Source organism: Tachypleus tridentatus, chromosome 12, assembly GCF_004210375.1.
Source record: "Tachypleus tridentatus isolate NWPU-2018 chromosome 12, ASM421037v1, whole genome shotgun sequence".
NCBI classification, from domain to species: Eukaryota; Metazoa; Arthropoda; class Merostomata; order Xiphosura; family Limulidae; genus Tachypleus; species Tachypleus tridentatus.
The window spans coordinates 116213147-116227361 of NC_134836.1; the positions used below are offsets into that span (position 1 = coordinate 116213147).

Here is a 14215-nt window from a genome sequence, read left to right on the forward strand (position 1 = left end):
TTGTTGTCAGAAATCCCTTCCCGTGAATCTCAGGTGACTGTGTATTTTGTTGTCAAAGGTCTTTCCTTGAAGCTCGGATGACTATGTGTATTGTCGTCAGAGAACTCCTTCCCGTGAACCTCGGGTGGTCATTTGTTTTGTCCATCTCTAACATCGCTGGCACAATCAGTAGAATCCGTAAACATAAGTTAGTTTACTGGATTTTACAGTAAAGTTAGGACGCTAAAGTAAAGTTACAGTAAAGTTTGGAATCCGGTGGTAGTTCTCAACCCCACCACTAGAGCGATATATTCCACCTGTAATTATAACATATGAAGTGTACAAGTACTCTGTTACTCTCGCTCTCAGTTGTTCCACCAAACCCGAGCAAGACCGCACGTAAGTACAGATAGGTTCAGACTATTGATCCAAGTCCATCTGTTTTATTACTAAAGATTCCCACGTCAGGACGTCTCCTTTCCAAACTCGAATCGATCGGTGACATAAGGAGAAAACATCGCTCCTATACAGTCGAAACTTCAATTTGATATCAGTCCATATAAAATATTTTTAAGTTTTTCTTGTAAACAGTTTCTTGCTACTGTACACTTCTTATAATACCAAGAGCAATTTAAAAATAAATATATAAACACTTCTCTATAATTAAATGGTGTTTGTTCTCCAAGAGAGGTGTTTCTTCAAACAAATTCTGTACGAAAAATAAAAACAGCAGCTATGAAAATTTTACAGAAGAATCCTTTCTTCTTACCATTTAAAACTTTGAAAGATAAACCAAAGATAACAGTAAAAAACTGTGACAACCCAGTGCTTAAGGATCAGTTTCCACAAGTTTTATCTTATCAGTCTGCATATTGGAGGATTTAACTTGTTAAAAATGTTATTAGTTTTAACATGGACCTTATTACATTTCTTTTATTTATTGATAATATTTCTTGGTTACTTACTGGTTTGTTGGCATCGTATTTTATTAAAATTTAAAGTTGTTTCCATTCCTCTTCGAATATTCAGCCTTCAGCCAGAATGTTTGTTCTGTTGAAAACTTGTATCTGGTAATAATATCTGTAAACACTGAAGGATGTTTCTGTTTTCATTTCCCACAAAGCCACACGAGAGCTATCTGTGCTAGTCGTCCCTAATTTAGCAGTGTAAGACTAGAGGGAAGTTAGCTAGTCATCACCACCTACCGCCAACTTTTGGACTACTTTTTTAGCCGCGAATAGTGGGACTGATCGTTACGTTATAATGCCCCCGCGGCTGAGGGAGCGAGCATGTTTGGTGCGACGGGGATTCGAACCCGCGACTCTCAGATTACGAGTCAAACGCCTTAATCCACCTGGCCATACCGGCTCCCCAAGGTTATTATTGTGAATCTACGATTCGTAATTACCGTAACAAAAGTAAATTTTAGTTTTCCATAAAACATGTAATTAAAACACAATCTGTGTGTTTATACATACACACAAGTAATAAATATAATTATATATAATCGTAAAAATTAGGTACAATGTAGATATGGCAATACAAAAAAAAAGCACATAAACAAGGTAGAGATGAATTCATACAACTATACAAAAGCACTACATGATTAGCCAAATCATTCTAAGAATAACTTTCATCTACAACTGAATGTTGAATTCCTATCAGTTCAATGAATTCAGGTTTACGTACAAAATAATTTAACTGACAAGTGTTACACAATATTTCAGTGACTAATAACCATAAGTTTATAATACTGACTCATCATTTGCTAGCTACTTTTATATTTAACCATATCTTTTTACACTTTTTTGTCATCCCCATACCTACATCAAACATTTACACACACAAGAAAAAAACTGTCTGTTACTTTTCATTTCTTTTAACTCACTGGTTAAAATCGACTCCACCACAAATACACAATATAATATTTTGATAATTAAAAAAAAACTTATTTTTTTATATTCATACATTAGTAACATGCATTCAGAACTGTCAGTTGCATAATTACTTGATATCTTTGGTATATTGAATATTAATTTGGATTATTCTCTTTCTTTTTTATATAATTTTACTGAAACTGTTTTGGTAAATATCTTCTTCCTGCAATGTCCACAAGCGATCGTTTTATGTTAGAATGGATTTTAGTGCTATCTAGCGACTGGAAGTGAAACTGTTATTTATGAAACACTGAAATAATATATGCTTTTATATAAACTGAACAAGCTGTGAAGAAGTAAATTTCCTTTTTATTGATTCCTCAGAAAAATAAGTGTGGTATAATAACACAAGATTGTTATGTTATAGAAACACTCGATAATGGTAATTAGATTGTAGGTAGATACTTTAGCCTCTGGCCTACGTCTTCTGCAACCATGAACACAGGCCTAAAATCGACTGTTAAGAAAAATATCACAATTAATCAGGCATTTATTGACTAAATCTAAAGGTGGCGCTAGTATTTAACCAATAAGGCGACCTTTAACACTAAATATTATTCTCCAGAGAAACACTAAGGCACATTTTGAAAAGGTCAGTTATATATCTGATCCCACAGGGTCCTACAAAATCAGACATAAAGATCGATACAGTGAGTGAGGCGACAAACCCTACCGTAGACCTTGACTGTTTCTAGTTAGTATTCTAATTATTTCTATTAATAAGACAGAAAAAGTTATACAAAACGGCAATAAATATCACTTGCAGTTTTAATCCATCCAGTAAATTAAACAGTACGTGGAATTTCAAAAACATCAAGAACAATAAAAAAAGTTTTTGAATTCATTTTCATTGCTCTATATTACACGTACTGATGAAATCCTTAAAATGTAACAGAAATCTGTTATTGAGATTTCGACTGAACGACATCCTCTGGACCTAATAGTCTTAAGGCGAAACCTTAACAATTATTTTTATTATTATGCCTTATGTGTATTTTATTTTAAAGCTCAACTGCGTTACGACTATTTAGAATGTGTTATTCGTCATACTAGAAATTGGTCTGCACTAAGCCTATTTAATATTTGTTGTTATAAGAGTTGACCTAAGTTAAGCCTTTGTAACAGAGACTGTCCTAAAAATAATAATTGGTTAACTTTGATGAATGATGCTGAATGCTCAGTTTCACTCTTAAGGAAAACCAATTTCGTCATATTTATAACAAAGTTTGGATTTTCAAAAACTGCCAAAATTCGAAAGCTCGAGATAAAGAGAGCCATGCAACTACGTTTGCGAGAGCAAGAATTTATTTGGTGTTACTGGCTCAGAATAAAAACTGTAAAAGGATTTCTCCAGTTTGTGTTCAGTGTACCTGTATAAATTAGACACTGATGAACCATTATAAAATTTTAATCACTTCTTCACCGACAACTCAAGGAGATTTGTAACGTTTGACATTTTCTGTACACACGAAACCCAGTTGATTATGAAGACTTATTATGGTACTTAAAAAGACTTATTTGGAATAAAAGTCTAAAGATGTTAACAATTCATTGTATAGGCTACTAGAATGGTGAGGTTGTCAATAGGTTAAGATTTCTCATGATGTTTACTATTGAAAAAACAAGAATTGGGGGGTAAACTGATTGAGATTTTTAAGATTGTAAAAGAAAACTAACAGTGCTGGTGCGTCATTTTTTTCACATTTAACTGTGTGTCACTAGTAGAAGAAAACAAATTTGACAGGAGTCATTTTCAGCTAAGACATTTTTATTTTTCTAACAGTGATTTACCTATGGAACAGATTGTCTTCGGATCTTGTGAGGAACACTAAATTTCTTTTAAGAGAAAGATTTTTATCTATATTAATGCCCCCAGTGGTATCTCTGCGAACTTACACACTAAAAACCGGATTTCAATATCCGTGGTGGACAGAGCACAGATAGCCCATTGTGTAGCTTAGTCCTTAATTCTAAACAAACCTATATTAATGGGAAAGGCTGGCTAGTTTGTTTTTTTATTTAAAAGGTTTAGTTTGGAAGATAGAACAGCCTAGATGGACCAAAAGTCCCTTTTTGTCTTAAATATTATGTTTTACATTTTGCTTATTCTTTAATGTTTTTTGTAGAGGATGTTACCATTTTCTTTAATAGAAATATTTTGTCAAAATTATTTTTAACATGCACAACAGCGCCATCTCCGTTCATAGACATCAACTAGAACAACTCGGAGGTCCATTTTTATCGATACGTAAAACAGACGGTCCAGAAGCTTGTTTTAACGTTCTCGTGAAGGAAAAAAAAAATGTTAATATTGAATATTTTCCTGTTCAAACAGGATTATGTTTACAGCTCCAGTAAATTATTTTAAACTTAAAACTTATTAGTATATAAAAATTAGGAAAACGAAGTGACCAAAATGTTTTTCTTCCTACTTGGGTGTGTGTTTTCTTATAGCAAAGCCACATTAGGCTCTCTGCTGAGTCCACAGAGGGGAATCGAACCCAAGATTTTAGCGTTGTAAATCCGTAAACTTACCGCTGGACTATCGGGGGACTTTTCCTACTTTTATTCAACGGTTTGGTTTGTTCTGAATTTCGTGCATAACTGCACGAGGGCTATCTGCGCTAGCCGTCCCTAATTGAGCAGTGTAAGACTAGGGGGAAGGTAGCTAGTCATCACCACCCACCGCCAACTCTTGGACTACTCTTTTACAAACGAATAGTGGGACTGGCCGTCACTTTATAACGATCCCATGGCTGAAAGGGCGAGCATGTTTGGTGTGACGAGGATTCGAACCCGCGACCCTCGGATTACGAGTCGATTGCCTTAACCACCTGGCCATGCCGGGCCCTTATTCAACGGAAAATAATGAACATTTAATTTCGAACTATATTTATCCACATCCGTTTATTAGCTTCCTTTCTAATAGTATTTCTCGCAAGTAATACCTGCAGAGAACTGAAATTTGTATAACGATTTTAACCCAACACGAAAGTTATTATGGTCTACCTCGACAAAGTAGTTCAGAGGTTTTTATTTATTATAATATTTTTATTAAACAACAACAAAGAAAATGAGAATAATTTTTTTGGTAATTAAGCATTTATTTTCTGGATGATTTATTACAACAAAGTTGTGTTTACATCTATAAAGTGAGTACAGCTGGAACTCTGACATAAACTGAAAACAAAACCTACTAGTTATTTTATGGTAAAACACGTGGACTGCTGAAATACTGAAGGGTATAATATTCATTAAAAAATATGGACTGTTTCGAAGACCACCTCTTTCCCACAACCAACTGGATCACTGTGCTGTTACACTTAAAATAATCTATAGAAAAAAACCATCATTAACCATAAAACCAGGAACAGTCCTTCCACGTATTGACCGTTACACACGGTGCAAACTGACATCAGCGTATGAATCTGCTAACAAGACAAGTGATTTCAATTCAACGTGTAAACACGTTAAATATGGAAACACCACCACTCCAATGGTCAAGTGGTTGGACTGTTACACAAAAAACGTACGAGTGACTGTATTTTTTCCACTGTATATTAATAGAGAAGTTATTAATATAATTAATTTGACTTCCTGTTTACTGAGTTCAATTAACCTTGGTCTGCATTTTGTGGTTTTACTTCTTGAGTCGTTTAAATTTCAGAATGACATCAAAATACAAATAAATAAATACAAGTTTCTTCCAAAGCTTGCTCTCTCGTAACTATTGTTTTCTTTTATCTAGGGTAATTTAATTTCTCTACAGAAAGGTGTACAGGTTTATGGGGGTTAGAAAAGAAATCATTCCTGCTTCAAAGTTCTAGAAGAATTGCAGTTTGATTATGTTTAAATGAAATGATGGAGTTTCTATTTCAATAATCCCACTTTTAACTAACTTTCACCAAGGTTAGATTGACTAAAAGAAGTTGTTTATTTAGACGTATCTGCTGGCGTGGATACCAAGAGTGCAATAATTTAAAGGCAACCTGGTTTTGTCTGGACTTCACGACAGAACAGCTAATCCACAGGGAACCGTCAGAAAACACAAGTTTATTTTAGTTTGATTCTGTTTACTACGACAATATGATTTGCATTTCAAACTCTACATTTGATTTACACAGAAACTAGAATTCTATCAGAAGTGCGAAAGAGTTGGAACTGATACACACTAAATATTTATGTAATATAACCATGTTCCAAATACTTTCAAAATCATTCTGTCACCGAACAGCTACAGGTTTACCTACACCACCAGGTAACAGAATATGATCGGTTTTTTTTTCTTCTCAAAGGCTTAAAACTATCAGTTGTATGGTATCCATCTGCCGGTGAAACATGGAACTAGAATTACAGAAAGAGAATGATTTCCAATCTTTAAATACAGTCGTATCTAACTTCTGACAGCAAAGCCACTGCACTGTAATGAAATTTCATAAACACAACTACAAAATCAAAACGATATTAACTACACAGATAACCCTGAAATAGGTTGTTCTATATATCCATCAGGCAAGAAGTGAAGAACAAAATAAGAATGCACAACACTGTATTCTCATAGCTATGTAAGCACACATGCATATATATATTTTCTCCTTACAACAGTTTCCTATTGTCACACTGACTTTGTTTCTAAAGATGAAGGAAACTTGTAGGGTATATTAAAGAGCAAATTGTCCCTAATGAATAACGGAGCACTCTGTTAAATTCACCAGAGGTTTTTTTTGTAATACACTCAGAATACGGAATCGTGGTTACACATGTATCACTTTGACAGTAATAAATAAGCATCACAAACAATACAGAAAATTTAATGTATTGTAGCCCTACGTCTGCAGGATGTTTCAGATGCTTGTTATCCAAACACAACATGCATTTCAATGTACTGTCACAGTTTTCGATAACAACACAATTTAACCTGTAGTTTAAACTAGAAGCTCTCTCTATGTTCTACAGTTATTAATGTATCTAATATTCATGTTATCTAAGAAAACAAAAGTAGACAGCTTTCGTTTCATAGTTGCCTCTTTTCATGCATAATGAAAGTTTGTTAGCCACATCTATTATCTCATTAAGTCCCAATAACATGGTTCGATATTTCTTTACGGTCAGTAATTATTAGCATTTGTTCCAAGTTTCTGTTCCTATTCAATGTTGATCAGAAAGGAAGGGATTCATGGTGTTTGTAATAGAAAGGTCAAAACAAATGAGGTAGTAGGTATGTGGGAAGCCAGCTATAGATACAGGACTGGCTTCAAATACCCAAATATTAGCCACAGAGTTGTTCACAATCACGGCAGTTCAACTTCTGTTGCCCAAGTACAGAAGGTTCTGCACCTTGAAACCTTCAGCCTTATATTTATGATTTACTAAGCATGCTAAGCTACATCTTGAACTGTTAGGAATGTTACAAAATTAGCCAAGAATGCTTTAGTCCAAAATATTGGTTCAATGACCAAAGATGAAAATGATGTCATATGTTTCTTTATTTTCCAGATAACAAACTATACTAAACTATTGTTAAAACAGACTTTTAAAAGACTGGAAAACATTAATACTAAACTTCCAGCTAAGTAAACTTTTATATCAAGGCATCCAAAGTTGTACTGTAGGTTTTGTACGAATCTTTCTATATCTATCTCAGTTTTCACTATTTATCCCTCACTCTCAAACTCAAGCAGTTCATACGGAGTTATGGCTTTGTTTGGTTTCACGCCTATTATTTAAACAAAAACGAGAGAGAGAGAATGGGTTTCAGTATTTTTCCAAAGAATCGAAGTGTGCCGTAGCAAGTACGAACTTTTCGAAAACTAATGCAAAGATATTAAATATCAAAGACTGGTAAGCTGATATCATTTTGACTCAAACTTAAGATTTTTCTTCTTTCAGAGAACCAATAAAGATTTTTTCTTTCTTTGTAGTTTAAGTCGAGCCTTATTGGAGAAACTTGAATGTCTTATGGTTAAATGACCTGGGAAGGATTATTTGGCCACACGTGTGATGAGCAAAAATGCTTCCGATAAAATATTTCAACAAAAAAGTTCCTCCAACAAGTATATCAAAAATAAATTTCTATAAAACATGATTAAAAAAAAGACCATAATATACTTCAACATTCATGGTCTATAAAACATTTTAATAAACTTAAAATGAAATAAAACATCATCCCCACCAACCCATCCCCACCCACCCCAATCAACAATCCCAGTAACCCATAACAGATGGGCTAGTTTGTTTGTTTGTTTTTCTCTGGACATGTTTTCTCCCTATATCTCATAAGAGCTTTGAGTTAAATTCGCTAACCCTAAAACTAATTTTATTTAACAGGCAAGAGGGATTTTATTTATAAAACCAAACAAAGCACCCTCATCCACGTATGTCATATTAAAGTGCCAACCCCCACTGGTTTAAAAATATCAGGTATGATGTTTTATAAAAAAGTTAGTTTTGCTGCCTCTCTAATGGTTGTTATGTCAGGTTTGGCAGCACTGCCATGGCGATTATTATTATCTGGAAGGGTTAATTTGTCTGGCCTGGGCGACAAGGCTGCTGAGGAGGTGTCGAGTGCGAGCCCACGTCGTCCTACTCCACGGGCATTAGCCTGACTGCGGTTTACTAGGACTCTGATATGGCGTTGGGCAGCCTGGAAAAGAAACTATTAGTACCCTCTGAGAAAAAAATCCAAAATAAAACTTAATCTGATGATACAGAACTCTTGTTTGGAGCTGTTTCATGGACTTTGTTTATAAGTTTACAGATTCAATAGCTGAAGAAATACCAGTGATACTTTTGTTCAATGGAAATTCAAAACTGTTATAAATCTCTCGAGATTGATAGTAGAAGTTAGAAAAAGAGAATACAAGTGTACCAAAACTTACCGTATGTTTAAAATAAAAATACACAAGTTTACGTACATACAACAACCTACAAGTTAACTGAAAGCTGTTGGTAAAGAAATAGCACTAGAAACAAGTGACAATTTTTCCAGTTTTGGTAATTCATACAGACGAATCACAGAACGTCCACCAGTAGAGGTTTATCAGCACACCTGACTTCTGTGATGTAACATAAATAAATATGTTTATTTTAATATAAAATATACCTAAATAGGTATATTTTAGTGCATATTGTATGAGAAATGTTGTATTGTTTTTTTATTTAGGAGTCTTTAAGCTAATTTGGTTGAAAAATTTAAAAGAAGTTATCTCATGATAATATTTATGCTTTTCCACTGTCAGAGAAATATAGTACGAGAAGGAAAACAACAAAAAAATCCTTTGTTAAAATTACAAAAACTACCAAAAATACTTCACTCGCCACTGAAAAAGAAATAATTTTAAATTACTAAAAATCTGAGATTAGGCCCACTGTAATTTACTAGGTGTTTTCAGGGGATTAGGCCTACTAATTTACTAGGTGTTTTCAGGGGATTAGGCCCACTGTAATTTACTAGGTGTTTTCAGGGAGCTTCTGATATTAAAATATGTTTAAATACAACCTTTGTCTGTTTATCTGCACAACTCACTGTATATCCAAAATAACTACAGAAAGTATAAAATTAGAAACAATACAAAGAGTACCATTCAAATATCAGATGGTTCCAACCTGAGCCTTTGGTCAAGGGAAACTGTTTCTTGAATTACTACGTTAAAATGTTAGCACCTTTTCTCACAGCAAATATATTGTTGAATTTATATTTTTTTATGGCATGTAAATATAAATGTTATTGTTAACTTTTAAAAACAACTATCATAGATCAACTTACCTGTGAGCTGTAGAAATCTCCAATGATGTGGACGGGTGTTTCTTCTTCTTCTTGAGAGTTCTGGCTTCCTTCTGGTAATTTTATTACTGCTTGAGTTAGCCGCTGCATTTCTCTAACCTATGTACAATAGTAATTATTATGAACTGATAACGGTTAAAACTCTTGTTAGCAGAAAAGGTACCCAACTGGTGGAGGACAAAAATCATGTCAGCAGGAAAGGTACCAAACTAGTGAAGAACAAAAATCATGTCAGCAGGAAAGGTACCAAACTAGTGAAGAACAAAAATCATGTCAGCAGGAAAGGTACCAAACTAGTGAAGAACAAAAATCATGTCAGCAGGAAAGGTACCAAACTAGTGAAGAACAAAAATCATGTTAGCAGGAAAGGTACCCAACTGGTGGAGGACAAAAATAATGTTAGCAGGGAAGGTACCCAACTGGTGGAGGACAAAAATAATGTTAGCAGGGAAGGTACCCAACTGGTGGAGGACAAAAATAATGTTAGCAGGGAAGGTACCCAACTGGTGGAGGACAAAAATAATGTTAGCAGGGAAGGTACCCAACTGGTGGAGGACAAAAATAATGTTAGCAGGGAAGGTACCCAACTGGTGGAGGACAAAATAATGTTAGCAGGGAAGGTACCCAACTGGTGGAGGACAAAAATAATGTTAGCAGGGAAGGTACCCAACTGGTGGAGAACAAAAATAATGTTAGCAGGGAAGGTACCCAACTGGTGGAGAACAAAAATAATGTTAGCAGGGAAGGTACCCAACTGGTTAAAGACAAAAATAATGTTAGCAGGGAAGGTACCCAACTGGTTAAAGACAAAAATAATGTTAGCAGGGAAGGTACCCAACTGGTTAAAGACAAAAATAATGTTAGCAGGGAAGGTACCCAACTGGTTAAAGACAAAAATAATGTTAGCAGGGAAGGTACCCAACTGGTTAGAGACAAAAATAATGTTAGCAGGGAAGGTACCTAACTGGTTAAAGACAAAAATAATGTTAGCAGGGAAGGTACCCAAATGGTGGAGGACAAAAATCGTGTCAACAGGGAAGGTACCAAACTAGTGAAAGACAAAAATCGTGTTAGCAGGGAAGGCACCCAACTGGTTAAAGACAAAAATCGTGTTAGCAGGGAAGGCACCCAACTGGTTAAAGACAAAAATCATGTCAACAGGGAAGGTACCAAACTAGTGAAAGACAAAAATCATGTTAGCAGAGAAGGCACCCAACTGGTTAAAGACAAAAATCATGTTAGCAGGGAAGGCACCCAACTGGTTAAAGACAAAAATCATGTTAGCAGGGAAGGCACCCAACTGGTTAAAGACAAAAATCATGTTAGCAGGGAAGGCACCCAACTGGTTAAAGACAAAAATCATGTTAGCAGGAAAGGTACCCAATTGGTTAAAGACAAAAATAATGTCAGCAGGAATAGTACCCAAATGTTCAGAACCTACTTAAAACGGTCATTAAGATAGCTGGATAAAAACATGCTTGGAAGAAAATATTACAAGTTAAACGTTCACATCTAACACAAAGCCAGTTGATTATTTTAAATGAATAATTATCAGTAGTGAGAAGAGTTTATCAACATTTGTACTCACACACAAAACAAAGGTTTTACTACCACCAAAATGTTATCTTTATATAGGTAACAAATTTAAAAATTACCGAGATGTAAAGCCATCAGATCCATCCAAGAATAAAACTATCAGTATATTTTTGAAAATTTGTTTTGTAACACATTATATAGTATCATATTAACTATAGTACAAAACAGGATGTCATAAAACAGACCATACAACTAAGTACTGATACAAAACTATAAAACCATAACAGCTTACAGTTAGCAGATCTACACTAGTTATGAAGTTTAGTTGTTATTAAACTATTAACCCTTTCACTACAGGTTCATTATAATACACACAAGTTTGTTTACACATTCACACACGTTAAGTATTAAGTTCCTAATTTGTAAACAGTTACAGACTTAGTGTTTTAACATCACAAACATCATATTTTAAACAGTGCTGTATTCATCATAACATGTGACTCACTAAAATGTATATTTAGGTGTATTTTTTTAATATTTACTTTTAAAAGAAGACATTACCTCACATTTAATATTAAAGTTTGAATTACAATCTACAATTTGATTCCAAACTTATTTACATAAGTTCATAAAATAGTAGCTCAATATAATTTTGAACGCAAGTCAACAAACAGAATGGTGTGACCTTTGGTCTGCGGCCCATCGTAAAAGGGTTAATCGATGCACGCAGATGTGATCAAAACTTGGTACACAAAATACTAAATGTAACTTATAAAAACAGAAGTACTCACCGTTTGCCCTCCTTTTCCAATAATACGACCAACTTGAGACGATGGAACAAAGATTTCGACCCTGAGACGAGCATCTTGACTTCCAGCATAGCCTTCGAAGCTTACCTTCTTGAAAATCAGAAATTGTGCCTGTGACAGGAAATGACAGTTTGTCATGAATGACTGGTTTCTAAGGTAACAGATAAATGAGGCATTTTATAACTTTTTATAGGTTTTAGAAACTTCTCAGTAATCATGCGTTGAAAGTACATTTTATTTATTATAAAGAACAAAACTCAACAATGGATTATCTGCACTATACACATCACAGATGTCAAAACATGACTTACAGAGTCATAAGACTTCAAATTTTCTCCTGAACTACTTGGGGATGGAACATATTCTCCCATCATAAGATATCACTTACCAGAATAAACCAAAGTTACCAGATTTTTTACCCAGAAAATCACAAAACATTTCAATTATGATATGATTTCATTACAAAAGTGCACAGTAAACAAACAATTGTGAGTCTGTACACACACACACACACTTGGAGGCTTCAGAGAGAAACCACAGCATAAATATGGTAAAATTTCAAAAGTTGATTTCTGTTATTATCTATAGAAATCAGACTCAGGTCAAGTGCTACACTCAACCTACCTTCCACTGTGATTCAGGGGTTCCCACTATGGTCACTTTTCGTTCTGTTTGTCTTTCCAGGGGTTCGTCTTTATCGGGCTGAGCAACCTGAGATATACACGAACATTAGGTCGAACACACAAAATATGCTACTTTATATTAAGGATCTAAAAACAATAGCACAGGCATATTGGTTCAAATATTTCAATAAAATATATTAAGATATATTCTTTTAGAGTGGTGTATAAAACTAACATTAACTGTCAAAGTTGGCTACAGCCAAGGCCATTGGGAAAATGTATATCTTGATATGAATTCTTTAAATGTTTTATTATTCACATACTAATCTTGTTTCTTATTCTCCTTAATGGACAGTTAACAGAGCAGCTTTCAGCAATGTTGAAAAAACCCACTCAGTAGAGAAATGTATATGTAAAAGCGGCTCGTTTGGGTTGAGAAAATATTTTACATAGAAGAGCGAACAACGTTTCGACCTTCTTTGGTCATCGTCAGGTTCACAAAGAAAGAGGTCACTGATCGGAAGCTGACCACATGTTTAAAAGGGGTTGTGTAACTGAGTGTCGGAATGTAGAGGGCGGTGTTAGATGTTTGAATATATAATTTATTTTTTTTATTATATTAATATAGGTATAAAGGCGTTCCTTTATATTGGTTTATTTTGGGTTATAGAGTAGGTTTATGAAATTTTTAATGAATAAATATAACGAGAGATATGAAATGGTTTAATAAATGTCAAAGTTTTATTTATTAAAACTTCCTTCACAACATCAAGCTGGTTCATCGAAGATATACCTTAATACTTGCTCCAGAAGAACTGATCATGTCCCTGATACTGAGCCTCCGGTGCCTATAATGGCACCAACAGCTGCATTAGGAATGTACAAAAACACCTGTTCCTTGTTTGGGTCATGGTGCTGTGATGGTGGTGGTCCTGGAGGATAGTTCACTGGCATGCAGGAAGGAGAAGAGTTGTAAATACTACCACGGGGAGCAGGGGATAGCCAGGAGCCCCATGGTGGACATCATTGCCATTGGGTGGACCCGGGAAACATGAATGCTTGGGGAGCCATGGCGGAAGGTCATTTTCATAGCTCTGACGAAGTTTTGCACTGATCATTTGCTCGGCCTTACAAACATTCTCCAAGTTCCCCACGACACTAATGATACGCTCCATGTTGAAACTGTTCACATCATGAATGCTACTGTGAAATAGAAAATAAAAAATTTAGAGGAAAGGAAATCCTCCAAAGAGAAGTCAAACTTTATAAAATTGTAAGTCTACAAGTATAGACTTTAACAACACATGAAGAACTAAAACAGTAATGCCGCAGTAAAAATTTCTAACACTTATTTCCATATTATCTACACGTTGAGCAACAACAAAAAAACTTTCATATTATTGCAGAGAAAACTGCCATATTTTTAGTCCCCCTTTACTCCAAAGGTTGCTAAACCTACTTTTACATCTACATCAAATTAGAACTGGTTCTGGTTATCTAGTGATGTTGTGGAAGATGAATATAGGATTTTAGTTCATAACAAACAAT

At 34.7% G+C, this 14215-nt stretch overlaps 1 pseudogene across 1 annotated transcript in view; it reads right to left on the reverse strand.

Annotated features, from left to right (window-relative positions):
- Positions 1–4999: 4999 nt before the first annotated feature.
- Positions 5000–14215, reverse strand: part of LOC143234440 (insulin-like growth factor 2 mRNA-binding protein 1) — a 99670-nt pseudogene continuing 90454 nt past the window's right edge. Inside the window, exons 10-14 of the transcript XR_013018653.1 lie at positions 13461–13870; positions 12669–12755; positions 12027–12155; positions 9682–9798; positions 5000–8559 (exon numbers count right to left, since the gene is read on the reverse strand). The product of XR_013018653.1 is annotated as an insulin-like growth factor 2 mRNA-binding protein 1 (transcript). The remainder of the gene's footprint in view (positions 8560–9681; positions 9799–12026; positions 12156–12668; positions 12756–13460; positions 13871–14215) is intronic.